Below are 27,942 nucleotides of genomic sequence, written 5' to 3'. Positions count from 1 at the left end.
ACTGGGTTAAGAAGGGGTGCACCGTTCCTGGAGGTACTGCAATACCAGGTCAATGCGTGGAGTGGACAGAGCAAGCTCTTTTTCCATCTCCCTGTTCTAAAAATCCATTTAATATATGGTCCCCAGATAGGGGACGTATCAGATATTAAACTGATAAGAACAGATGAGATATCATCCGCAATTTTCAGAAACGGTCATCGGCCACCACACAAAAGCGCAGTGCCGCAGGTGATCGCCTCCCGAGCCCAGGAACCACCAGCCACAAGGAGGACGTAAGCACCAAAAGGCGCAACAATCCCCAAGGCCGGCGGTTGTGCAAGCCCGGGCCCCTCCCAGCCAAGACCAAGGCAAACCCAATGAAGGGCCTACACTTGATCTTAGCCAAAAGGCCGAGAAGCGATAACCAGAATTGGTTTGGGCCTCGAGTGGCACCCTGGCCTCAGCCGGACACATTTTAGGGAGAGAGAGTGAGAGGGAGACAAACCCACGCCTACAGAAGACATTTTGTCACCCAAGCCAACCCTTGAAAAGGCTGCTTTGCACAGCAAAAACACGAAGAATGGTGTGTTTTGCAGCCGCCGCCCACTGCAATGAATCTGAATAACTCCTCCTTTTGGGCACAAGCACCTCCCCTGCCCCTTGCAGTCTTTCCAATTCATGATACAAAAAGACGGACAGGACAGGTCGCCTGACTTTCCGTCACTGCCACCCTTTGCCATCCTTACCTGTAGAAAGCCCTTTCATCATCCCCAAACCCTAATCTTTTCCCTTCACTTCCCAGCCCCCAAACCCTGCCCTCTGAACCCTTCTCACCCCCCGCATCCCTTGTCCTGTGATCCCCCTACCACCCGGGAAAAAAACGGCTTGACCCCTCCTTCCACTAGCCCACCCTCCTACCCAAAGAGCAATTTCTACTGCGCAGCTGGCTTTCTAGGCAGCAGCGCTATTGTGATGTCATCGGGGGGCATTGTGACAAGCCGCCAGTGTTCCGTCTCTTCATGTTGTGCACTGTTCAAACGGAAAATACATCAACAGGCAGGCTACAGAAAAGCTTACTAACAAAGGTTAGAGAGGGGCTTTCTCAGAGGGCTTTTTACAGTTTGTCTATTCCCAATTAGCCGGTTTAGTATACTTAATGAAAGTACTAATTCTTTCATAGGTCGCCCATTCTTAGTATTTGACGTTCCTTATATTGTGGTATAAGGCTTTGCAGCAGGTTGCAACACACCAGTGGTCACTGCAGCAGCTGACTCCACTTTGTCCAAAAGGGATCTATTCCATTCAATTGCACATGATCTAGATTAGACTGACAACAAGATACTGCACGGGACATAGCAGAGTTGGTGAAGTTGAGTGGTGAGGAGTTTGCCATTTGGATGAATAAAGCAAGTAAAAAGTGTGAAAGATAAAAATTCATTTCAATTCGCTAATCGGGCTAATATGAATCAGGTGAATCGAGTTCTGCTTTTGGAAACTGGGTTAAGAAGGGGTGCACCGTTCCTGGAGGTACTGCAATACCAGGTCAATGCGTGGAGTGGACAGAGCAAGCTCTTTTTCCATCTCCCTGTTCTAAAAATCCATTTAATATATGGTCCCCAGATAGGGGACGTATCAGATATTAAACTGATAAGAACAGATGAGATATCATCCGCAATTTTCAGAAACGGTCATCGGCCACCACACAAAAGCGCAGTGCCGCAGGTGATCGCCTCCCGAGCCCAGGAACCACCAGCCACAAGGAGGACGTAAGCACCAAAAGGCGCAACAATCCCCGAGGCCGGCGGTTGTGCAAGCCCGGGCCCCTCCCAGCCAAGACCAAGGCAAACCCAATGAAGGGCCTACACTTGATCTTAGCCAAAAGGCCGAGAAGCGATAACCAGAATTGGTTTGGGCCTCGAGTGGCACCCTGGCCTCAGCCGGACACATTTTAGGGAGAGAGAGTGAGAGGGAGACAAACCCACGCCTACAGAAGACATTTTGTCACCCAAGCCAACCCTTGAAAAGGCTGCTTTGCACAGCAAAAACACGAAGAATGGTGTGTTTTGCAGCCGCCGCCCACTGCAATGAATCTGAATAACTCCTCCTTTTGGGCACAAGCACCTCCCCTGCCCCTTGCAGTCTTTCCAATTCATGATACAAAAAGACGGACAGGACAGGTCGCCTGACTTTCCGTCACTGCCACCCTTTGCCATCCTTACCTGTAGAAAGCCCTTTCATCATCCCCAAACCCTAATCTTTTCCCTTCACTTCCCAGCCCCCAAACCCTGCCCTCTGAACCCTTCTCACCCCCCGCATCCCTTGTCCTGTGATCCCCCTACCACCCGGGAAAAAAACGGCTTGACCCCTCCTTCCACTAGCCCACCCTCCTACCCAAAGAGCAATTTCTACTGCGCAGCTGGCTTTCTAGGCAGCAGCGCTATTGTGATGTCATCGGGGGGCATTGTGACAAGCCGCCAGTGTTCCGTCTCTTCATGTTGTGCACTGTTCAAACGGAAAATACATCAACAGGCAGGCTACAGAAAAGCTTACTAACAAAGGTTAGAGAGGGGCTTTCTCAGAGGGCTTTTTACAGTTTGTCTATTCCCAATTAGCCGGTTTAGTATACTTAATGAAAGTACTAATTCTTTCATAGGTCGCCCATTCTTAGTATTTGACGTTCCTTATATTGTGGTATAAGGCTTTGCAGCAGGTTGCAACACACCAGTGGTCACTGCAGCAGCTGACTCCACTTTGTCCAAAAGGGATCTATTCCATTCAATTGCACATGATCTAGATTAGACTGACAACAAGATACTGCACGGGACATAGCAGAGTTGGTGAAGTTGAGTGGTGAGGAGTTTGCCATTTGGATGAATAAAGCAAGTAAAAAGTGTGAAAGATAAAAATTCATTTCAATTCGCTAATCGGGCTAATATGAATCAGGTGAATCGAGTTCTGCTTTTGGAAACTGGGTTAAGAAGGGGTGCACCGTTCCTGGAGGTACTGCAATACCAGGTCAATGCGTGGAGTGGACAGAGCAAGCTCTTTTTCCATCTCCCTGTTCTAAAAATCCATTTAATATATGGTCCCCAGATAGGGGACGTATCAGATATTAAACTGATAAGAACAGATGAGATTTCATCCGCAAATTTCAGAAAACGGTCATCGGCCACCACCCAAAAGCGCAGTGCCGCAGGTGATCGCCTCCCGAGCCCAGGAACCACCAGCCATAAGGGGACGTAAGCACCAAAAGGCGCAACAATCCCCGAGGCCGGCGGTTGTGCAAGCCCGGGCCCCTCCCAGCCAAGACCAAGGCAAACCCAATGAAGGGACTACACTTGATCTTAGCCAAAAGGCCGAGAAGCGATAACCAGAATTGGTTTGGGCCTCGAGTGGCACCCTGGCCTCAGCCGGACACATCTTAGGGAGAGAGAGTGAGAGGGAGACAAACCCACGCCTACAGAAGACATTTTGTCACCCAAGCCAACCCTTGAAAAGGCTGCTTTGCACAGCAAAAACACGAAGAATGGTGCGTTTTGCAGCCGCCGCCCACTGCAATGAATCTGAATAACTCCTCCTTTTGGGCACAAGCACCTCCCCTGCCCCTTGCAGTCTTTCCAATTCATGATACAAAAAGACGGACAGGACAGGTCGCCTGACTTTCCGTCACTGCCACCCTTTGCCATCCTTACCTGTAGAAAGCCCTTTCATCATCCCCAAACCCTAATCTTTTCCCTTCACTTCCCAGCCCCCAAACCCTGCCCTCTGAACCCTTCTCACCCCCCGCATCCCTTGTCCTGTGATCCCCCTACCACCCGGGAAAAAAACGGCTTGACCCCTCCTTCCACTAGCCCACCCTCCTACCCAAAGAGCAATTTCTACTGCGCAGCTGGCTTTCTAGGCAGCAGCGCTATTGTGATGTCATCGGGGGGCATTGTGACAAGCCGCCAGTGTTCCGTCTCTTCATGTTGTGCACTGTTCAAACGGAAAATACATCAACAGGCAGGCTACAGAAAAGCTTACTAACAAAGGTTAGAGAGGGGCTTTCTCAGAGGGCTTTTTACAGTTTGTCTATTCCCAATTAGCCGGTTTAGTATACTTAATGAAAGTACTAATTCTTTCATAGGTCGCCCATTCTTAGTATTTGACGTTCCTTATATTGTGGTATAAGGCTTTGCAGCAGGTTGCAACACACCAGTGGTCACTGCAGCAGCTGACTCCACTTTGTCCAAAAGGGATCTATTCCATTCAATTGCACATGATCTAGATTAGACTGACAACAAGATACTGCACGGGACATAGCAGAGTTGGTGAAGTTGAGTGGTGAGGAGTTTGCCATTTGGATGAATAAAGCAAGTAAAAAGTGTGAAAGATAAAAATTCATTTCAATTCGCTAATCGGGCTAATATGAATCAGGTGAATCGAGTTCTGCTTTTGGAAACTGGGTTAAGAAGGGGTGCACCGTTCCTGGAGGTACTGCAATACCAGGTCAATGCGTGGAGTGGACAGAGCAAGCTCTTTTTCCATCTCCCTGTTCTAAAAATCCATTTAATATATGGTCCCCAGATAGGGGACGTATCAGATATTAAACTGATAAGAACAGATTTTTGATTTAACAGCATCTTTATTATCATGCACTACTCACAAAAAGGTAACAAACCGTGTACGGTGCCGCAGCCCCGTACACACAGAAATATACAATCCTTCTTACATAGCCATAGAGTACGACGCACTAAACTATACATCGCGCTCCTATGCTTATCCATAACACTCAAGCTGAAAGAAAAAGTTAGACAATAAATAACGACGAACCGGCGATTGGGGGATGGGGGTAGGGGAAAAGGGGGATAGGGTGGGGAAATCACAGGCCCGAAGCTTTATTGAAAGACGCACATAACGGGAAAAGGAGGGAGGGGGCATGGAAGAGGTCTAAACCTCCTCTTCGGCGCTGTCGTCCGGACTGTCCATGATGGAATAGTCTCTGAGCAGGCTGTGGATCAGCCTGCGGCAATCCTGGATAGACATCCTCTCCCTCTTCAAGATGAGCCGGTTCCTGGCGACCCAAATAGCGTCCTTAAAGCAGTTCATAAGGCGCCAAGCCTCCTGGATGGCTCCAACGGTGTGAGTCCCAGGGAAGAGTCCATAAAGTACGGAATGGTACGATAGGCTCCCTCTGGGGACGGAGTTCCTCAGGTCATCCTCCAGGGCAACCAACAGGCGCTGTGCGAAACGGCAGTCCCAAAAGGCGTGCAGCGATGTTTCCTCCACGAAGGGGCACCTTGGGCAGTACCGGGTTTTGCACAGGTTCCGGGCGTGCATGAATGACCGGACGGGCAGTCCGCCCTGTATCGCCATCCATGACAAGTCCTTGTGCCCGTTGGTCAATCCAGCCGATGACACGTTTGTCCAAACAGTCTCCAGTGTGTCGTGATGAAGTCCTGGAATGTTCTCCATTTCGTCCTTGGCTCTGATGAGTTTGTGGATAGTCTTTGGCTTCCACAAATCAGGCTTGAGTCCCTCCAGTTGGTGTTCCCTCACAAACCGAACCACGTCTCCGTAGAACCATGGCGCCGTCCAGTTGTAGGGGAAGGAGCTGTCCCACTTGTCCCAGCCTAACCGTCTCCAAAGGGGAAGCAGGAAGAAGCGAGACATGGACCCACCCGCGGAACCTCTCTTGACTCGCAGAGTTCGGCGAACGCAGTCACATACGAAGGAGGATCGCAGGAGGGTGGGGATATCGGGTACGCCCTTCCCACCCTTGCGAGGATCCTTGTACATGATGCTCCGCTTTACTCTGTCCATCTTGGATCCCCAGACAAAACGAAACACCGTCCTGGTAATGGCCCTGCACACGGTGGCAAGGGGGGGCCAGGCCTGGGCCGTGTACTGCAGCACGGGCAGTACCTCGTTACGCAGGACCAGTGCTTTGCCCTCACAGGTGAGGCGTCTGAGGCTCCACAGACCGATCCGTTGGGTGATCTTGGTCAAGCGTTCCTCCCAGGACTTGAGGGCTGCTCCTTCCTTCCCGAACCAGACTCCAAGAACCTTGATGAAATCCGGCTGGATGCTGAAAGGGAAGGGGGCGGAAGAGGCCGGCTGCCAGTCCCCGAAGAGCATGGCTTCCGACTTCCCGCAGTTGACTTTGGCTCCCGAAGCCCGTCCGAAGGTCTCACAGGTCTGGACGAGGGTGTCGACTGAGCGCCGGTCCGCGCAGAAGACGGTCACGTCGTCCATGTAGAGCGAGCACTTGACCTCGAAGCGTTCTGGTCCTGGTGCGGTGATCCCTCTGATCTCTCCATTCCGCCGGATAGCCTCTGCAAAGAGTTCTATAACACAAACAAAAAGAAGAGGTGACAGAGGACAGCCTTGTCTGACCCCTGAGAGGACCGGGAAGGGGTCAGTCTTCCAGCCGTTTACCAACACCGAGCTGTGAATATCAAAATACATTAGTTGGACATACAAGCAAAACATGTTACCCAAACCTAACCTGTGCAGAGCTTTGCCCAGGAACTCATGGGAAACACGGTCGAAGGCCTTTTCCTGATCCAACGAGATCAGGGCTGCGTGCACCCGGCGGGCTTTGATGTACTCGACCGTGTCCCGCATGAGAGCCAGGCTGTCTGCGATGCGACGTCCGGGGATGCCGCAGGTCTGATCCGGGTGGATGATCCGTCCGATAACAGTCTTCAATCTCGTTGCCATCGTCTTGGCCAGGATCTTGTAGTCGACGTTCAGAAGGGTGATGGGACGCCAATTCTTCAGGTCGCACCTCTCTCCTTTACGCTTGTACAGGATCGTGACCATTCCTTCCCTCAGAGATGGAGGCATTCTGCCCTCCACCACCATCTCCTCATACAGCCCTAACAGGTCCGGACAGATTAGGTCTCCCAGCGCTACATAGAGCTCTGCTGGGAGGCCGTCACTGCCCGGTGTCCTGCCAGAACTAAAGGATTTGGCGGCCGAGAGCAGCTCGTCCACCATCAGAGGAACATCCATGGCCGCCGCGTCTGCAGGGTCAAGATGGTTAGTGATACCTGACAGGAACTTATCGGCGGCCTCGGGGTCAGTAGCCTTGCGGGCGTAGAGTTCGCTGTAGAAGTCGCTGACGACCTTCATCACGTTCTCTTTCCCGCGTCGCATGCTTCCACTCTCGTCTCGTAGTTCATTCATGGGCGTGTGACCGGCGTGGAGTTTCCTGAAAAAGAACGAGTTACATTTCTCACCCTTCTCCAGGTTCTCCACTTTGGAACGGAAGACAATTCGCTCGGACTCCTCCTCGAAGTGCCTTTTCAGGCTCCTCTTAGTCTCCTCCAGCTCCTCTCTCACGTCCCAGCCACATCGAAGAAGGTCCTGCAGGGAACGCAGCTCACGCTGGAGTCTCCTGAAGTTCCTCCTCTTCAGACCCGCCTGTTGTTGACTCTTTGCCTGAAAGAAGAAACGGAACTCGAGTTTAACGTATTCCCACCAGTCAGAAACAGACTGGAAGCCCGCCTTGTAGGCCCGCCACGTGGAGTAGGCAGCTCTAAGCTCCTCCAGAATCTCACCCTTTTCCAGCAGAGAGCAGTTCAGCTTCCAGGAGCCCGGGCCAATGGGGAAGCCATGGCCCAGCACACCTTGAAAGTGAATGGCTCTGTGGTCAGAGAAGAAGCAGGGGACCATCGAGTGCCCACTCCGCCCAACCGCCCGAGAGGTAAACACAAAGTCAATCCTGGAACGCAGCGAGCCATCGGATCGGCACCATGAATAGTTCACGGATCCGTGTCCGATGGAGCCAACAACGTCCACAAGAGAGGCTTCGGTCACCATCTCAATGAGCAGTTTGGATGTGACGTCCAACTTGGCAGCCGTTCCAGAACTGCGTCCATCCTCCTCAATCGGGCAGTTGAAATCCCCGGCCATCACTACCGTCCTGGCGGTAGCGAGCTGAGGGCGCAGGGCTTGGAGGAGCTCCAGTCGATCGCTCTTCACAGGAGAAGCATACACATTGATGAACCTGACAGGTTCTCCCGCCCAGGTGCCATCCACGAGCAGTAACCTGCCGCAGACGATTTCCTGAACAGAGTCCAATGTGAAGGCGCTTCCCCTGATCAGCACGGCGACCCCCGCGGACCTACAGTCGCCTCCGCCGGACCAGTAGGATGGGCCATGGGTCCACTCCCTGGCCAGATGGTTGAAGGACCTAGAGGAGGGAAGGGAGCATTCCTGCAGGAAAAATACATCACTAGACTGAGTGTTAAGGAACGCAAAAATTGTCTGACGTCGGAACTTGTCTCTGATGCTCCTAACATTAATGGAAAAGATGTTAATGTTAGCAGTCATTGGAGGAAAGAGAAAGTTAGCGCAGGCGGTGTGCCTTAGTTACCACTCCGGTCGGGCGGTTCTTCCTCTTTGGCACCTGCTGGTAAGGGTATCTCCAGCAGACCCTCTTCTTCTAGCTGATCGAGCAGGGATGGTGCCTCAGTGGCTTCCGACTCCTCCATTTCTTCTTCGGCCACAAGGGACTCCACCATCTGCTCCAACACGTCCGGTTCTGGGAGGAGGCCATCCTCCTCTTCCTGGGGTGGATTGGGATCCACAATGAACAGCTTGGAAGGTTCTGCGACAGGACTATCTTCCACCTTCCTTTTCCTTTGGCCTGTACCTGAGGAGACAAGAGCTGGAAAATCCTCCTCGGTGAAAAGTGCAAGAGTGCTGAGGTCCTCTGCTCTCATGGTCTGGGGAGGGAGAGTGGGCTTTGGGGGGGGGGTGAGGAGACCAACTGAGGAGTAGGGAAATGAGGTGGAGGTAGTGGAATCCTCAGTAGGGTTGGCCGGGGGGGGAGGGGTTTGGACAGGGGTGACAGGGGGGGGGACCAGGGAGGGGGCAACAGTTTTCTTACCCTTTTTCCTGGACTCCGTGGCTGCTGGGGCATCGGCTGGAGCCACGGTCGCCGGGTTCTTGGCCGCCTTGTCCTTGGCCTCTGTGGCCTTGGTCGTAGCTGCCTTGGTCGACGAAGCTGTGACTACCCGATACTGGGTCACCGCGGCAACCCTTGCCCAGGATTTCTCCCGCTGTGGGCAGTCCTTGTAAAGGTGGTCCGCCTGTCCACATAGGTTGCAAGTCTTCTTCTTTGGGCAGTCCTTGGAGCTGTGTCCCGTCACCCGGCAAACCCTGCAGGCGTCCTCCTTGCAGGTCTTCATCGAATGCCCTTTCCCGCCACATTTCCTGCAGTTGTGTGGCATGTCCGGGTAGTAGATGAGACCAAAGGAGTTTCCCAGAGAGAATGTCGGGGGCAGGTGCTGGAGACCATCCTCGGATGCTGGTTCCCTGTAGAGTCGAACGGTTGCTGACCACTTACCCGTCCAGAATCCGTTGCCGTTAAGGATGTGGGATGGCTCCCTCACCACTGTGCAGAGACGTCCCAGGAACGTGGAGATGTCTCTTCCTGGGGTGTGCGGGTTCCGCATGGAGACCGTGATCCTCTTCTCATCCCTCTGTATAGGACAGGATCCTAAAAAAGAATGAAAAGGGGAGTCCGGCATCGCTGCGTTCATCGCCTCCCAGTATCTCCTGCAGGCATTCACCGTGGCAAAGGTTACCAGAAAAATGCCAGTCATGAAGGTCTGGACACTCAGGGTTTCCGCCCTGGAGAAGCCCTGATCCAGAATCATCTTCTTGCAGAACACGTCGCTGGACATGTCCGGCAACCTACCATCCACCGCCTTTAGCTTCAGGGCGACCGTCTGCCGCATCCAAGGCTCCAGGGTTGGAGCCTTTTCAGGCGGCGTCCGGGCTCCCTCCGGCTGGCTGGCGTCGGAGGTAGGGGCCTCTTGGGCCGAAGAAGCCTCTGGATGAGCCTTCCTGGAGGTCCCTGGGTCCTGAGCCTTCTTGGCTGCCTTCTCTGGCTTGCTTGCCATGGCTGGTTCCTGCTTGAGTTCCCGGAGCTGGATCTTGGATTCTTCTCCGGGTGTCTTCTCCCGCTGTGTTCCTCCTCGAAGTTCCTCTGGTCTCCCCAAGTCTTCTCCGAGCCTTCGTCTTCTTGCTTCTTTCTGCCAAGCTCTTCTTCCGTCCGATCTCCCTCTTTCGGTCTCGGCTGGGCTTCGGAGCTTGTCTCCCTGATCGTATCTCGTCAAGTGTAGCTAGCTCAGTTTGTTCTGATAAGAACAGATTTTTGATTTAATGAAGCTTTCCAAAGCACCACAAAAAATGCATGACCGAAGTCACACCAAAAACAGTGCAAAGGCTAGGATTCGTGTGGACCCCACCGTGAGGAGAGGGTCCCCAAAAATCAACCCCGTCCCTCCGAGCCAGAAGGCCACAGCAAGGGTCAGGGATCTTCGGTGCTCCCCCAAGCCGAAGCCTGGTTGAGCCTTGTCGTTGCTCCCAGCGTCCACCCAGGCATCTTACCCAAGTGGAGTAGAGAGCTACTAGTTGTTGGTTTCGCAGCCGAAACTGCCCGGACCGTCAACCGGTGTTGGTTTCTCAGCCCAAGGCTAACCGGACCTCCAACCGGGTGTTGGTTTCTCAGCCGAAGCTGACCCAGACCTCCAACCGGGTGTTGGTTTCTCAGCCGAAGCTGACCCAGACCTCCAACCGGGTGTTAGTTTCTCAGCCCAAAGCTGACCAGACCTCCGACCGGGATTATAAAAATTTCCCTTCCTAGCCAGAAGGCCGGGATAGGGTAATATGCTCAAAAAGTATGAAAAGGCAAGGTACGGTGTGCTACAGAGCCCAAGGCTTGCCGGGGTCCCAAGCCAGCAAGCTCAGACTCACTCCAGGGTCGTCAGTCCTGGGGCACGTTGTACCATAGCCCCCCACCCTTACTCAGTCTAATAGCCTCGATCCTGGTAGGGCCATGTTTTCCTCTAGATGAATATACTATCCACCCAGAGTACTAGCAAGCGCAACCTTCCAGTGTGCATTGTATCATTGTACTAAGGTGGCCTGGAGCTTAAACCACCTCTTCGAACAACACTACACTTGATCTTAGCCAAAAGGCCGAGAAGCGATAACCAGAATTGGTTTGGGCCTCGAGTGGCACCCTGGCCTCAGCCGGACACATCTTAGGGAGAGAGAGTGAGAGGGAGACAAACCCACGCCTACAGAAGACATTTTGTCACCCAAGCCAACCCTTGAAAAGGCTGCTTTGCACAGCAAAAACACGAAGAATGGTGCGTTTTGCAGCCGCCACCCACTGCAATGAATCTGAATAACTCCTCCTTTTGGGCACAAGCACCTCCCCTGCCCCTTGCAGTCTTTCCAATTCATGATACAAAAAGACGGACAGGACAGGTCGCCTGACTTTCCGTCACTGCCACCCTTTGCCATCCTTACCTGTAGAAAGCCCTTTCATCATCCCCAAACCCTAATCTTTTCCCTTCACTTCCCAGCCCCCAAACCCTGCCCTCTGAACCCTTCTCACCCCCCGCATCCCTTGTCCTGTGATCCCCCTACCACCCGGGAAAAAAACGGCTTGACCCCTCCTTCCACTAGCCCACCCTCCTACCCAAAGAGCAATTTCTACTGCGCAGCTGGCTTTCTAGGCAGCAGCGCTATTGTGATGTCATCGGGGGGCATTGTGACAAGCCGCCAGTGTTCCGTCTCTTCATGTTGTGCACTGTTCAAACGGAAAATACATCAACAGGCAGGCTACAGAAAAGCTTACTAACAAAGGTTAGAGAGGGGCTTTCTCAGAGGGCTTTTTACAGTTTGTCTATTCCCAATTAGCCGGTTTAGTATACTTAATGAAAGTACTAATTCTTTCATAGGTCGCCCATTCTTAGTATTTGACGTTCCTTATATTGTGGTATAAGGCTTTGCAGCAGGTTGCAACACACCAGTGGTCACTGCAGCAGCTGACTCCACTTTGTCCAAAAGGGATCTATTCCATTCAATTGCACATGATCTAGATTAGACTGACAACAAGATACTGCACGGGACATAGCAGAGTTGGTGAAGTTGAGTGGTGAGGAGTTTGCCATTTGGATGAATAAAGCAAGTAAAAAGTGTGAAAGATAAAAATTCATTTCAATTCGCTAATCGGGCTAATATGAATCAGGTGAATCGAGTTCTGCTTTTGGAAACTGGGTTAAGAAGGGGTGCACCGTTCCTGGAGGTACTGCAATACCAGGTCAATGCGTGGAGTGGACAGAGCAAGCTCTTTTTCCATCTCCCTGTTCTAAAAATCCATTTAATATATGGTCCCCAGATAGGGGACGTATCAGATATTAAACTGATAAGAACAGATTTTTTTTTTTTTTTTTTTTTTAAAACCATTCAGGTTAGTTAAAAACAACAATATCAAGTTTACAACTTTGCTGTTTATCCAAACTCATCACAATGGTTATATTCTTTTTTTAATTTTCCAAAAAATATTGCAGTACATATCCAAAGAAAGTATCACAAAAAAACAGAAAATACTGAAAAACAGAGAATTTACCTCTTATTGATACTTCACCAAATAATGCCACTTTAAAACCTTCCATATGCCTTCAGCGTCCAATCCACCACCACCTCTACTCTTATCCCATTGGTAAATAACATAAAGTCTGGAAAGAATTAATCTTACACAGTCGTTAATAGGAACCACCTTCCTTTTAAAAAGTCCCAAATTTCTGACATCCCATAAGCTTTCCATCACACAAGCCATGATAAGCCACAAAATCCTTTCTTTAACACTCCCACACGCACCAATGCCAAACATAGCCACCCTCCAATTAATATGGTTCACACCAGCCAGCCCCTTACACAGGCCTCCTACACATTTCCACACACTATAGGCGTAATCACAGTCCCACATGACATGTCTCACGGTCTCACGGGCACCACATCCCTCCCGTGGACACACATCCGTTCTAATCAGGTCCCTTCTCTTCTGCACATCTCTCACAGGTAATATATCATGCAATGCCAACCACACAACATCCCTCTGCTTATTAGACATACCCGGTGTACTCAGTTTCTTCCATGCATCTGACACATCATTCCCTCTCAAATCATTAATATTACATTCTACCTCATTCGCTCTCATCCTTTTCATCACTCTCTTCGCTGCTCTGAACTCACTCATAGGTACAGCCAGCAAATCATTTTTTCTAATAAACCTCTCAATCATGTCGTACCAGACTGGACACTTGAACGACACAGGCACACGCGCATCCCTTTTCACCCAACACAAGCCATACAGCATCCAGCCCGCCATATACCTCACCATGTAGGCCCCTTTATTGTTCTTTCCCATTAGGATTACTACCGTCTTAATATAATGAAGACTAAGAAAGATTTCAATATTTGGAAAGTTTAAACCCCCATAATGACAGGCCTTGTATAAATGCTCTCTTTTTAATTTTTCCATTTTGCTCCCCCAAAAAAAGGTAAAAATCAGTTTCTCTACTCTTTTTATCTTTTTATATGGGGACGGGAAGACCCCAGAGATATAAAGGAGAATCGGCAGCACCACGGCCTTAATAATCAAAACTTTACCATTCAATGTCAGATCACGCATTCTCCACAAATTCAGTTTCCTCTCAATCCGCAATCCACATTCTTCCCAACTCTCCGTACCTCTCAGATCATCATTAAACAACACACCCAGCACTTTGATTGGACCATCCACACTTGTCACTCCGTCCATCTTAACACTACTATCACCAAAACACTTAAAACAACATTTATTCCAGTTGACTTTAAAAGCAGACGCGCCACAGAAGAAATCCAACAACAGCTTTACTCTAGTCATAGACGCAATACTCTCACTCACTATCACTACATCATCCATATAGCCAAGCACCTTCACATTCTTACCGCCACTACCAGGTATTAACATCCCTCTTATCAGTTTCTCACGCCTGATCATACATAACAAAGGCTCAATCACACTGACAAATAAAACAGGGGACATTGGACACCCCTGACGGACACCTGACTTGATCTGTACTTTCCCACTCAAACATCCATTCACTAAGAATTCACTTGTCACACCACCATACAGACATCTCACACCATCCAAGAACTTCTTAGGAAAACCCATACTATTCAAGACCTCAAACATAAAAACATGCGACACCCTATCAAACGCTTTCTCAAAATCAAGAGCCAACAACATGCACTTCTGCTTTCTAGTCTTACAGTCACCAATAACATCCCTCAACAACAACAAGTTATCACTGATGCTCCTTCCAGGCACAGCACACACTTGATCATCCTTTACAACCTTCCCAAGCACTTCACGCATACGATTAGCTAATAGTTTACTGAAAACCTTATAATCAGAATTCAGAAGCGTAATAGGCCTCCAATTCCCCAATTTACTCTTTTCCCCCTTCTTATGGATAAGTACCACTACCCCTTCTTTCATAGAGTCACACAGCATACCAGTTTCCCACATATACTTACATATCTCCGTCAGATCCGTGCCCATACACTCCCATGCTTTCACATATAGTTCAATTGGCAAGCCATCCTTTCCAGGAGTTTTATTCTTTTGTGCACTAAACACAACCTTTCTCACTTCATCCAGAACCACCTCATCACACAGATCCTCACACTCATCTTTGCCTAGTCTACACTCCATGCTAGCCAACACTTCAGTCATTAGACCAGAATCAATCCACTTGTCTCCATACAGTCTGCTGTAAAAGGCATTCACCTCGTCAATCATACTTTCACCAGTCACAGGAACATCATTCTCATCCACAATCACATCCATATCTACTTTCTTCCCATTCATTTTTTTAAAGAAATATCTGGTACATTTCTCATTCTTATCCAAATGTTCAACTTTCGTCCTATAGATAATTTCCTTACCCTTTTTCTCAATCAGACATTTCAACTCATTTTTTGCCTCCACCAACGAATCACTTACATCAATCCCAGACCTACTACACTTTTGTAACCAATCAATCCGAGTATTCACATCTTTAAATTTATTACGATACATGGTAGCTTTTTTGTAGCCCCATTTCCTGAAAAAAGTTTTAATCTCCCCTTTAACCCAATCCCACCACTCTAACACACTTGCAAACCTGTTTTTGTAGTACCCCCATCTTCGGTACTCTTCTTTAAACTCTTTCATCACTTTTGCATCCTCTAGCAATCTCACATTTAACTTCCATACAGCACCCCTCTTTACAGGTCCACCATCCCCTCTGAACACACCCTTCAAACATTCGTGGTCCGAAAAAGGAACCGCACACTGTTCAAACCTTACACACTCAATATTTTTAGAAAAAAACATACGGTCAATCCGTGATTCTATACCTCCTCTGTCCGCCTTGTACGTAGGTGGTGGTGGATTGCCCAGCTTTACAACAGCGGCATCTGAGAAAGAAAAATCAGAAATGATATGTAACAGCTTTTTCCCGGTTACATCCATATTACCTTCCGTCGTACAATTAAAATCCCCAACAAAAATAGTAGGCATTTTTCCTGGCAAAAATAAACCAACTTTCTCTAACAGAGCTAAACGATCTTCTTTTCTCGTAGGACAATATACATTAACAATCCTAACCCGCCACCCTCTATAGTTAATAATTGCAATGATACATCTCCCCACCTCCACTACTGTATAACTATCAAAAGAAAAGTCCTTGTTACCCAACAGAATCCCCACACCATCATTTTTATTTACAGACGAACCAGACCAAATGTGTTGTCCATGAGGCCAATCTTGATCCGTAGGAGCATCAAACAGTCCGCACTCCTGCAAACAAAAGATATCTGCACCTATTTTAGAAACATATTTGAGGATAGTAGCTCTTCTTCCTCTGGATTTAATTTGTCTCACATTCAAGGATAGGACATTACATGTAGTTTTGGGAGCCATGTTCTTACTAGTTTAACCAGGTAACCGTAAGCTGGCCATCTTCGCCTCAACCTTCTCCTTCTGGAGGCTGGCAGGGAGACACAAAGCAGTGAGTGTCTGCAACCTCCCCAAAAAAATCATCAACTCCAGGGGAAAAGCTAATGTCAGGGTAGACCCGATCACTCAAAGGGCTTGCACTTGCAGTACTGACAGTGCTCCACCCCTTGTCTGCAAGCTTTAATTTCTTAGCAGCCATAAACTCCCCCTCCTCCGATGACCTGACTGCAGCTGAAGCAGAAAAATCCCCCTGCCCAGCTGGACTAACATCTTTGCTCACCAGAGACTTTGTTGTACCCCATGACAGCGCAGGGGACTTGCTCAAATCCTCCTCGATTTCCCCCTCGCCACATGCAGCAGAGTGACAAGGAAGTTTAGCTTCCAGCTCGGAGACCTCCATTCCTTGATCAGGTGGACATGGAGAGACTGCAGGAGCTTTATCCAAATCCTGAGCAGTAGTAACAGGGAGAAGAACAGGGTCATTAGCAGAAACAGCAACAGGGTGACTAGCAGCTGGTGCAGCCTTAACAGGAGCTACAGGGGCCGCTGCGACCACCTGAGCGTATAGCCTGGTCTTAGTGCGGTTCCTGCAGTCCCGATAGGCATGCCCGACTTCCCCACAAGCATTGCAAACAATGGGGTTGCTGCAATCCCTAGCCATGTGCCCCACCTGGTTACATTTCCTACAGGTTGCTTCATAAGGACACTTATCCTGAGTGTGACCAAAAACATTACATTTCCGGCAAAAATAAGGGGCATCTGGATAGAACAGGTAACCAGAATCTTTCCCAATATGAAAAGTAGAGGGAGGGTGGCGGAAACCCCCAGGGCCCTGAGGGTCCACCCCAAAACGCACAAAATATTTATGCTTGCCTGTCCAGAGTCCCTCCTTGTTGGTAATTTTGTGGGAGTACTGAACATAGCTGCAATGCTTCATCAGGAAGTCTGTGATTTCTGCCACATTAACAAAAGGGTTGTGCATAAACACCACTAAAGGAACATCGCCCTTAGAATAAAGCAGGGTAAAGTCAAGTCCACTCAGCAAAGAGTTAGTAGTATTCATTAACAAGGACCGATAAAGATTCTGGCAAGCGCCAATATGGGAAAGGACAAGCACATACCGTCCACTTCGTCTGAACTCCTGAAGACAAACGATCTCATTCTTCTTCACATCCAGGATGTCATATAGAACTTTGTTCACCAAGTATTCCAGATGGAAATGCTGCAACTTTTCCTCTGCGACATCAATACGGAAACCAAAACGGACCCGGGTATCCCCGGTCCCAGCAAAACGGACGGTGGCGCCCATCTTCAAAACACCTCCTGGATCACCAAGGGTTAACAGCCTCGCTCACTACCCCCAATAGCAGCATGTAGCCATTTAAGCTACAAGGCCAAGGGTAGCAATTGAGGACCTCCTGCTAAGACACACGATCCTAGCCAAAAGGCGTCGCCTTCTCGTTTCCTGCTCACTACCCCCCATAGCAGCATGTAGCCATTTAAGCTACAAGGCCAAGGGTAGCAATTGGGAACCTTCTGGCAAGACACTTGATCTTAGCCAAAAGGCCGAGAAGCGATAACCAGAATTGGTTTGGGCCTCGAGTGGCACCCTGGCCTCAGCCGGACACATCTTAGGGAGAGAGAGTGAGAGGGAGACAAACCCACGCCTACAGAAGACATTTTGTCACCCAAGCCAACCCTTGAAAAGGCTGCTTTGCACAGCAAAAACACGAAGAATGGTGCGTTTTGCAGCCGCCACCCACTGCAATGAATCTGAATAACTCCTCCTTTTGGGCACAAGCACCTCCCCTGCCCCTTGCAGTCTTTCCAATTCATGATACAAAAAGACGGACAGGACAGGTCGCCTGACTTTCCGTCACTGCCACCCTTTGCCATCCTTACCTGTAGAAAGCCCTTTCATCATCCCCAAACCCTAATCTTTTCCCTTCACTTCCCAGCCCCCAAACCCTGCCCTCTGAACCCTTCTCACCCCCCGCATCCCTTGTCCTGTGATCCCCCTACCACCCGGGAAAAAAACGGCTTGACCCCTCCTTCCACTAGCCCACCCTCCTACCCAAAGAGCAATTTCTACTGCGCAGCTGGCTTTCTAGGCAGCAGCGCTATTGTGATGTCATCGGGGGGCATTGTGACAAGCCGCCAGTGTTCCGTCTCTTCATGTTGTGCACTGTTCAAACGGAAAATACATCAACAGGCAGGCTACAGAAAAGCTTACTAACAAAGGTTAGAGAGGGGCTTTCTCAGAGGGCTTTTTACAGTTTGTCTATTCCCAATTAGCCGGTTTAGTATACTTAATGAAAGTACTAATTCTTTCATAGGTCGCCCATTCTTAGTATTTGACGTTCCTTATATTGTGGTATAAGGCTTTGCAGCAGGTTGCAACACACCAGTGGTCACTGCAGCAGCTGACTCCACTTTGTCCAAAAGGGATCTATTCCATTCAATTGCACATGATCTAGATTAGACTGACAACAAGATACTGCACGGGACATAGCAGAGTTGGTGAAGTTGAGTGGTGAGGAGTTTGCCATTTGGATGAATAAAGCAAGTAAAAAGTGTGAAAGATAAAAATTCATTTCAATTCGCTAATCGGGCTAATATGAATCAGGTGAATCGAGTTCTGCTTTTGGAAACTGGGTTAAGAAGGGGTGCACCGTTCCTGGAGGTACTGCAATACCAGGTCAATGCGTGGAGTGGACAGAGCAAGCTCTTTTTCCATCTCCCTGTTCTAAAAATCCATTTAATATATGGTCCCCAGATAGGGGACGTATCAGATATTAAACTGATAAGAACAGATGAGATTTCATCCGCAAATTTCAGAAAACGGTCATCGGCCACCACCCAAAAGCGCAGTGCCGCAGGTGATCGCCTCCCGAGCCCAGGAACCACCAGCCATAAGGGGACGTAAGCACCAAAAGGCGCAACAATCCCCGAGGCCGGCGGTTGTGCAAGCCCGGGCCCCTCCCAGCCAAGACCAAGGCAAACCCAATGAAGGGACTACACTTGATCTTAGCCAAAAGGCCGAGAAGCGATAACCAGAATTGGTTTGGGCCTCGAGTGGCACCCTGGCCTCAGCCGGACACATCTTAGGGAGAGAGAGTGAGAGGGAGACAAACCCACGCCTACAGAAGACATTTTGTCACCCAAGCCAACCCTTGAAAAGGCTGCTTTGCACAGCAAAAACACGAAGAATGGTGCGTTTTGCAGCCGCCGCCCACTGCAATGAATCTGAATAACTCCTCCTTTTGGGCACAAGCACCTCCCCTGCCCCTTGCAGTCTTTCCAGTTCATGATACAAAAAGACGGACAGGACAGGTCGCCTGACTTTCCGTCACTGCCACCCTTTGCCATCCTTACCTGTAGAAAGCCCTTTCATCATCCCCAAACCCTAATCTTTTCCCTTCACTTCCCAGCCCCCAAACCCTGCCCTCTGAACCCTTCTCACCCCCCGCATCCCTTGTCCTGTGATCCCCCTACCACCCGGGAAAAAAACGGCTTGACCCCTCCTTCCACTAGCCCACCCTCCTACCCAAAGAGCAATTTCTACTGCGCAGCTGGCTTTCTAGGCAGCAGCGCTATTGTGATGTCATCGGGGGGCATTGTGACAAGCCGCCAGTGTTCCGTCTCTTCATGTTGTGCACTGTTCAAACGGAAAATACATCAACAGGCAGGCTACAGAAAAGCTTACTAACAAAGGTTAGAGAGGGGCTTTCTCAGAGGGCTTTTTACAGTTTGTCTATTCCCAATTAGCCGGTTTAGTATACTTAATGAAAGTACTAATTCTTTCATAGGTCGCCCATTCTTAGTATTTGACGTTCCTTATATTGTGGTATAAGGCTTTGCAGCAGGTTGCAACACACCAGTGGTCACTGCAGCAGCTGACTCCACTTTGTCCAAAAGGGATCTATTCCATTCAATTGCACATGATCTAGATTAGACTGACAACAAGATACTGCACGGGACATAGCAGAGTTGGTGAAGTTGAGTGGTGAGGAGTTTGCCATTTGGATGAATAAAGCAAGTAAAAAGTGTGAAAGATAAAAATTCATTTCAATTCGCTAATCGGGCTAATATGAATCAGGTGAATCGAGTTCTGCTTTTGGAAACTGGGTTAAGAAGGGGTGCACCGTTCCTGGAGGTACTGCAATACCAGGTCAATGCGTGGAGTGGACAGAGCAAGCTCTTTTTCCATCTCCCTGTTCTAAAAATCCATTTAATATATGGTCCCCAGATAGGGGACGTATCAGATATTAAACTGATAAGAACAGATTTTGATTTAATGAAGCTTTCCAAAGCACCGCAAAAAATGCATGACCGAAGTCACACCAAAAACAGTGCAAAGGCTAGGATTCGTGTGGACCCCTCCGTGAGGAGAGGGTCCCCAAAAATCAACCCCGTCCCTCCGAGCCAGAAGGCCACAGCAAGGGTCAGGGATCTTCGGTGCTCCCCCAAGCCGAAGCCTGGTTGAGCCTTGTCGTTGCTCCCAGCGTCCACCCAGGCATCTTACCCAAGTGGAGTAGAGAGCTACTAGTTGTTGGTTTCGCAGCCGAAACTGCCCGGACCGTCAACCGGTGTTGGTTTCTCAGCCCAAGGCTAACCGGACCTCCAACCGGGTGTTGGTTTCTCAGCCGAAGCTGACCCGGACCTCCAACCGGGTGTTGGTTTCTCAGCCGAAGCTGACCCAGACCTCCAACCGGGTGTTGGTTTCTCAGCCGAAGCTGACCCGGACCTCCAACCGGGTGTTGGTTTCTCAGCCCAAAGCTGAACGGACCTCCGACCATGATTATAAAAATTTCCCTTCCTAGCCAGAAGGCCGGGATAGAGCAATATGCTCAGAAAGTATGAAAGGGCAAGGTACGGTGTGCTACAGAGCCCAAGGCTCGCCGGGGTCCCAAGCCAGCAAGCTCAGACTCACTCCAGGGTCGTCAGTCCTGGGGCACATTGCACCATAGCCCCCACACTTACTCAGTCTAATAGCCTCGATCCTGGTAGGGCCATGTTTTCCTCTAGATGAATATACTATACATCAAGAGTACTAGCAAGCGCAACCTTCCAGTGTGCATTGCATCTGCCGAGCCTCACAGATACTACACTTGATCTTAGCCAAAAGGCCGAGAAGCGATAACCAGAATTGGTTTGGGCCTCGAGTGGCACCCTGGCCTCAGCCGGACACATCTTAGGGAGAGAGAGTGAGAGGGAGACAAACCCACGCCTACAGAAGACATTTTGTCACCCAAGCCAACCCTTGAAAAGGCTGCTTTGCACAGCAAAAACACGAAGAATGGTGCGTTTTGCAGCCGCCGCCCACTGCAATGAATCTGAATAACTCCTCCTTTTGGGCACAAGCACCTCCCCTGCCCCTTGCAGTCTTTCCAATTCATGATACAAAAAGACGGACAGGACAGGTCGCCTGACTTTCCGTCACTGCCACCCTTTGCCATCCTTACCTGTAGAAAGCCCTTTCATCATCCCCAAACCCTAATCTTTTCCCTTCACTTCCCAGCCCCCAAACCCTGCCCTCTGAACCCTTCTCACCCCCCGCATCCCTTGTCCTGTGATCCCCCTACCACCCGGGAAAAAAACGGCTTGACCCCTCCTTCCACTAGCCCACCCTCCTACCCAAAGAGCAATTTCTACTGCGCAGCTGGCTTTCTAGGCAGCAGCGCTATTGTGATGTCATCGGGGGGCATTGTGACAAGCCGCCAGTGTTCCGTCTCTTCATGTTGTGCACTGTTCAAACGGAAAATACATCAACAGGCAGGCTACAGAAAAGCTTACTAACAAAGGTTAGAGAGGGGCTTTCTCAGAGGGCTTTTTACAGTTTGTCTATTCCCAATTAGCCGGTTTAGTATACTTAATGAAAGTACTAATTCTTTCATAGGTCGCCCATTCTTAGTATTTGACGTTCCTTATATTGTGGTATAAGGCTTTGCAGCAGGTTGCAACACACCAGTGGTCACTGCAGCAGCTGACTCCACTTTGTCCAAAAGGGATCTATTCCATTCAATTGCACATGATCTAGATTAGACTGACAACAAGATACTGCACGGGACATAGCAGAGTTGGTGAAGTTGAGTGGTGAGGAGTTTGCCATTTGGATGAATAAAGCAAGTAAAAAGTGTGAAAGATAAAAATTAATTTCAATTCGCTAATCGGGCTAATATGAATCAGGTGAATCGAGTTCTGCTTTTGGAAACTGGGTTAAGAAGGGGTGCACCGTTCCTGGAGGTACTGCAATACCAGGTCAATGCGTGGAGTGGACAGAGCAAGCTCTTTTTCCATCTCCCTGTTCTAAAAATCCATTTAATATATGGTCCCCAGATAGGGGACGTATCAGATATTAAACTGATAAGAACAGATTTTTTTTTTTTTTTTTTTTTTTTAAAACCATTCAGGTTAGTTAAAAACAACAATATCAAGTTTACAACTTTGCTGTTTATCCAAACTCATCACAATGGTTATATTCTTTTTTTAATTTTCCAAAAAATATTGCAGTACATATCCAAAGAAAGTATCACAAAAAAACAGAAAATACTGAAAAACAGAGAATTTACCTCTTATTGATACTTCACCAAATAATGCCACTTTAAAACCTTCCATATGCCTTCAGCGTCCAATCCACCACCACCTCTACTCTTATCCCATTGGTAAATAACATAAAGTCTGGAAAGAATTAATCTTACACAGTCGTTAATAGGAACCACCTTCCTTTTAAAAAGTCCCAAATTTCTGACATCCCATAAGCTTTCCATCACACAAGCCATGATAAGCCACAAAATCCTTTCTTTAACACTCCCACACGCACCAATGCCAAACATAGCCACCCTCCAATTAATATGGTTCACACCAGCCAGCCCCTTACACAGGCCTCCTACACATTTCCACACACTATAGGCGTAATCACAGTCCCACATGACATGTCTCACGGTCTCACGGGCACCACATCCCTCCCGTGGACACACATCCGTTCTAATCAGGTCCCTTCTCTTCTGCACATCTCTCACAGGTAATATATCATGCAATGCCAACCACACAACATCCCTCTGCTTATTAGACATACCCGGTGTACTCAGTTTCTTCCATGCATCTGACACATCATTCCCTCTCAAATCATTAATATTACATTCTACCTCATTCGCTCTCATCCTTTTCATCACTCTCTTCGCTGCTCTGAACTCACTCATAGGTACAGCCAGCAAATCATTTTTTCTAATAAACCTCTCAATCATGTCGTACCAGACTGGACACTTGAACGACACAGGCACACGCGCATCCCTTTTCACCCAACACAAGCCATACAGCATCCAGCCCGCCATATACCTCACCATGTAGGCCCCTTTATTGTTCTTTCCCATTAGGATTACTACCGTCTTAATATAATGAAGACTAAGAAAGATTTCAATATTTGGAAAGTTTAAACCCCCATAATGACAGGCCTTGTATAAATGCTCTCTTTTTAATTTTTCCATTTTGCTCCCCCAAAAAAAGGTAAAAATCAGTTTCTCTACTCTTTTTATCTTTTTATATGGGGACGGGAAGACCCCAGAGATATAAAGGAGAATCGGCAGCACCACGGCCTTAATAATCAAAACTTTACCATTCAATGTCAGATCACGCATTCTCCACAAATTCAGTTTCCTCTCAATCCGCAATCCACATTCTTCCCAACTCTCCGTACCTCTCAGATCATCATTAAACAACACACCCAGCACTTTGATTGGACCATCCACACTTGTCACTCCGTCCATCTTAACACTACTATCACCAAAACACTTAAAACAACATTTATTCCAGTTGACTTTAAAAGCAGACGCGCCACAGAAGAAATCCAACAACAGCTTTACTCTAGTCATAGACGCAATACTCTCACTCACTATCACTACATCATCCATATAGCCAAGCACCTTCACATTCTTACCGCCACTACCAGGTATTAACATCCCTCTTATCAGTTTCTCACGCCTGATCATACATAACAAAGGCTCAATCACACTGACAAATAAAACAGGGGACATTGGACACCCCTGACGGACACCTGACTTGATCTGTACTTTCCCACTCAAACATCCATTCACTAAGAATTCACTTGTCACACCACCATACAGACATCTCACACCATCCAAGAACTTCTTAGGAAAACCCATACTATTCAAGACCTCAAACATAAAAACATGCGACACCCTATCAAACGCTTTCTCAAAATCAAGAGCCAACAACATGCACTTCTGCTTTCTAGTCTTACAGTCACCAATAACATCCCTCAACAACAACAAGTTATCACTGATGCTCCTTCCAGGCACAGCACACACTTGATCATCCTTTACAACCTTCCCAAGCACTTCACGCATACGATTAGCTAATAGTTTACTGAAAACCTTATAATCAGAATTCAGAAGCGTAATAGGCCTCCAATTCCCCAATTTACTCTTTTCCCCCTTCTTATGGATAAGTACCACTACCCCTTCTTTCATAGAGTCACACAGCATACCAGTTTCCCACATATACTTACATATCTCCGTCAGATCCGTGCCCATACACTCCCATGCTTTCACATATAGTTCAATTGGCAAGCCATCCTTTCCAGGAGTTTTATTCTTTTGTGCACTAAACACAACCTTTCTCACTTCATCCAGAACCACCTCATCACACAGATCCTCACACTCATCTTTGCCTAGTCTACACTCCATGCTAGCCAACACTTCAGTCATTAGACCAGAATCAATCCACTTGTCTCCATACAGTCTGCTGTAAAAGGCATTCACCTCGTCAATCATACTTTCACCAGTCACAGGAACATCATTCTCATCCACAATCACATCCATATCTACTTTCTTCCCATTCATTTTTTTAAAGAAATATCTGGTACATTTCTCATTCTTATCCAAATGTTCAACTTTCGTCCTATAGATAATTTCCTTACCCTTTTTCTCAATCAGACATTTCAACTCATTTTTTGCCTCCACCAACGAATCACTTACATCAATCCCAGACCTACTACACTTTTGTAACCAATCAATCCGAGTATTCACATCTTTAAATTTATTACGATACATGGTAGCTTTTTTGTAGCCCCATTTCCTGAAAAAAGTTTTAATCTCCCCTTTAACCCAATCCCACCACTCTAACACACTTGCAAACCTGTTTTTGTAGTACCCCCATCTTCGGTACTCTTCTTTAAACTCTTTCATCACTTTTGCATCCTCTAGCAATCTCACATTTAACTTCCATACAGCACCCCTCTTTACAGGTCCACCATCCCCTCTGAACACACCCTTCAAACATTCGTGGTCCGAAAAAGGAACCGCACACTGTTCAAACCTTACACACTCAATATTTTTAGAAAAAAACATACGGTCAATCCGTGATTCTATACCTCCTCTGTCCGCCTTGTACGTAGGTGGTGGTGGATTGCCCAGCTTTACAACAGCGGCATCTGAGAAAGAAAAATCAGAAATGATATGTAACAGCTTTTTCCCGGTTACATCCATATTACCTTCCGTCGTACAATTAAAATCCCCAACAAAAATAGTAGGCATTTTTCCTGGCAAAAATAAACCAACTTTCTCTAACAGAGCTAAACGATCTTCTTTTCTCGTAGGACAATATACATTAACAATCCTAACCCGCCACCCTCTATAGTTAATAATTGCAATGATACATCTCCCCACCTCCACTACTGTATAACTATCAAAAGAAAAGTCCTTGTTACCCAACAGAATCCCCACACCATCATTTTTATTTACAGACGAACCAGACCAAATGTGTTGTCCATGAGGCCAATCTTGATCCGTAGGAGCATCAAACAGTCCGCACTCCTGCAAACAAAAGATATCTGCACCTATTTTAGAAACATATTTGAGGATAGTAGCTCTTCTTCCTCTGGATTTAATTTGTCTCACATTCAAGGATAGGACATTACATGTAGTTTTGGGAGCCATGTTCTTACTAGTTTAACCAGGTAACCGTAAGCTGGCCATCTTCGCCTCAACCTTCTCCTTCTGGAGGCTGGCAGGGAGACACAAAGCAGTGAGTGTCTGCAACCTCCCCAAAAAAATCATCAACTCCAGGGGAAAAGCTAATGTCAGGGTAGACCCGATCACTCAAAGGGCTTGCACTTGCAGTACTGACAGTGCTCCACCCCTTGTCTGCAAGCTTTAATTTCTTAGCAGCCATAAACTCCCCCTCCTCCGATGACCTGACTGCAGCTGAAGCAGAAAAATCCCCCTGCCCAGCTGGACTAACATCTTTGCTCACCAGAGACTTTGTTGTACCCCATGACAGCGCAGGGGACTTGCTCAAATCCTCCTCGATTTCCCCCTCGCCACATGCAGCAGAGTGACAAGGAAGTTTAGCTTCCAGCTCGGAGACCTCCATTCCTTGATCAGGTGGACATGGAGAGACTGCAGGAGCTTTATCCAAATCCTGAGCAGTAGTAACAGGGAGAAGAACAGGGTCATTAGCAGAAACAGCAACAGGGTGACTAGCAGCTGGTGCAGCCTTAACAGGAGCTACAGGGGCCGCTGCGACCACCTGAGCGTATAGCCTGGTCTTAGTGCGGTTCCTGCAGTCCCGATAGGCATGCCCGACTTCTCCACAAGCATTGCAAACAATGGGGTTGCTGCAATCCCTAGCCATGTGCCCCACCTGGTTACATTTCCTACAGGTTGCTTCATAAGGACACTTATCCTGAGTGTGACCAAAAACATTACATTTCCGGCAAAAATAAGGGGCATCTGGATAGAACAGGTAACCAGAATCTTTCCCAATATGAAAAGTAGAGGGAGGGTGGCGGAAACCCCCAGGGCCCTGAGGGTCCACCCCAAAACGCACAAAATATTTATGCTTGCCTGTCCAGAGTCCCTCCTTGTTGGTAATTTTGTGGGAGTACTGAACATAGCTGCAATGCTTCATCAGGAAGTCTGTGATTTCTGCCACATTAACAAAAGGGTTGTGCATAAACACCACTAAAGGAACATCGCCCTTAGAATAAAGCAGGGTAAAGTCAAGTCCACTCAGCAAAGAGTTAGTAGTATTCATTAACAAGGACCGATAAAGATTCTGGCAAGCGCCAATATGGGAAAGGACAAGCACATACCGTCCACTTCGTCTGAACTCCTGAAGACAAACGATCTCATTCTTCTTCACATCCAGGATGTCATATAGAACTTTGTTCACCAAGTATTCCAGATGGAAATGCTGCAACTTTTCCTCTGCGACATCAATACGGAAACCAAAACGGACCCGGGTATCCCCGGTCCCAGCAAAACGGACGGTGGCGCCCATCTTCAAAACACCTCCTGGATCACCAAGGGTTAACAGCCTCGCTCACTACCCCCAATAGCAGCATGTAGCCATTTAAGCTACAAGGCCAAGGGTAGCAATTGAGGACCTCCTGCTAAGACACACGATCCTAGCCAAAAGGCGTCGCCTTCTCGTTTCCTGCTCACTACCCCCCATAGCAGCATGTAGCCATTTAAGCTACAAGGCCAAGGGTAGCAATTGGGAACCTTCTGGCAAGACACTTGATCTTAGCCAAAAGGCCGAGAAGCGATAACCAGAATTGGTTTGGGCCTCGAGTGGCACCCTGGCCTCAGCCGGACACATCTTAGGGAGAGAGAGTGAGAGGGAGACAAACCCACGCCTACAGAAGACATTTTGTCACCCAAGCCAACCCTTGAAAAGGCTGCTTTGCACAGCAAAAACACGAAGAATGGTGCGTTTTGCAGCCGCCACCCACTGCAATGAATCTGAATAACTCCTCCTTTTGGGCACAAGCACCTCCCCTGCCCCTTGCAGTCTTTCCAATTCATGATACAAAAAGACGGACAGGACAGGTCGCCTGACTTTCCGTCACTGCCACCCTTTGCCATCCTTACCTGTAGAAAGCCCTTTCATCATCCCCAAACCCTAATCTTTTCCCTTCACTTCCCAGCCCCCAAACCCTGCCCTCTGAACCCTTCTCACCCCCCGCATCCCTTGTCCTGTGATCCCCCTACCACCCGGGAAAAAAACGGCTTGACCCCTCCTTCCACTAGCCCACCCTCCTACCCAAAGAGCAATTTCTACTGCGCAGCTGGCTTTCTAGGCAGCAGCGCTATTGTGATGTC

The 27,942-nt window shown here is 48.4% G+C and overlaps 5 non-coding genes and 4 pseudogenes across 5 annotated transcripts; all 9 read right to left on the bottom strand.

Annotated features, from left to right (window-relative positions):
* Positions 1-11: 11 nt before the first annotated feature.
* Positions 12-195, bottom strand: LOC142264208 (U2 spliceosomal RNA). Its single transcript, XR_012730779.1, has one exon. It is a non-coding gene; the product is annotated as a U2 spliceosomal RNA (small nuclear RNA).
* A 1,289-nt stretch (positions 196-1,484) lies between these two features.
* Positions 1,485-1,668, bottom strand: LOC142264206 (U2 spliceosomal RNA). Its single transcript, XR_012730778.1, has one exon. It is a non-coding gene; the product is annotated as a U2 spliceosomal RNA (small nuclear RNA).
* A 1,289-nt stretch (positions 1,669-2,957) lies between these two features.
* On the bottom strand, positions 2,958-3,142 carry LOC142264290 (U2 spliceosomal RNA). The gene has a single exon (XR_012730830.1). It is a non-coding gene; the product is annotated as a U2 spliceosomal RNA (small nuclear RNA).
* A 1,288-nt stretch (positions 3,143-4,430) lies between these two features.
* LOC142264247 (U2 spliceosomal RNA) lies at positions 4,431-4,634 on the bottom strand (annotated as a pseudogene).
* A 7,417-nt stretch (positions 4,635-12,051) lies between these two features.
* Positions 12,052-12,257, bottom strand: LOC142264215 (U2 spliceosomal RNA; annotated as a pseudogene).
* A 6,221-nt stretch (positions 12,258-18,478) lies between these two features.
* Positions 18,479-18,663, bottom strand: LOC142264288 (U2 spliceosomal RNA). The gene has a single exon (XR_012730829.1). It is a non-coding gene; the product is annotated as a U2 spliceosomal RNA (small nuclear RNA).
* A 1,288-nt stretch (positions 18,664-19,951) lies between these two features.
* On the bottom strand, positions 19,952-20,147 carry LOC142264272 (U2 spliceosomal RNA). Its single transcript, XR_012730817.1, has one exon. It is a non-coding gene; the product is annotated as a U2 spliceosomal RNA (small nuclear RNA).
* A 684-nt stretch (positions 20,148-20,831) lies between these two features.
* On the bottom strand, positions 20,832-20,958 carry LOC142264250 (U2 spliceosomal RNA; annotated as a pseudogene).
* A 1,083-nt stretch (positions 20,959-22,041) lies between these two features.
* Positions 22,042-22,249, bottom strand: LOC142264216 (U2 spliceosomal RNA; annotated as a pseudogene).
* Between the last annotated feature and the right edge of the window lie 5,693 nt (positions 22,250-27,942).

Source organism: Anomaloglossus baeobatrachus, unplaced genomic scaffold (assembly GCF_048569485.1).
Source record: "Anomaloglossus baeobatrachus isolate aAnoBae1 unplaced genomic scaffold, aAnoBae1.hap1 Scaffold_263, whole genome shotgun sequence".
Lineage (NCBI taxonomy): Eukaryota > Metazoa > Chordata > Amphibia > Anura > Aromobatidae > Anomaloglossus > Anomaloglossus baeobatrachus.
The sequence above is the reverse complement of the archived record's forward strand: the minus strand, read 5'-3'. Positions and strand labels throughout refer to the sequence as shown.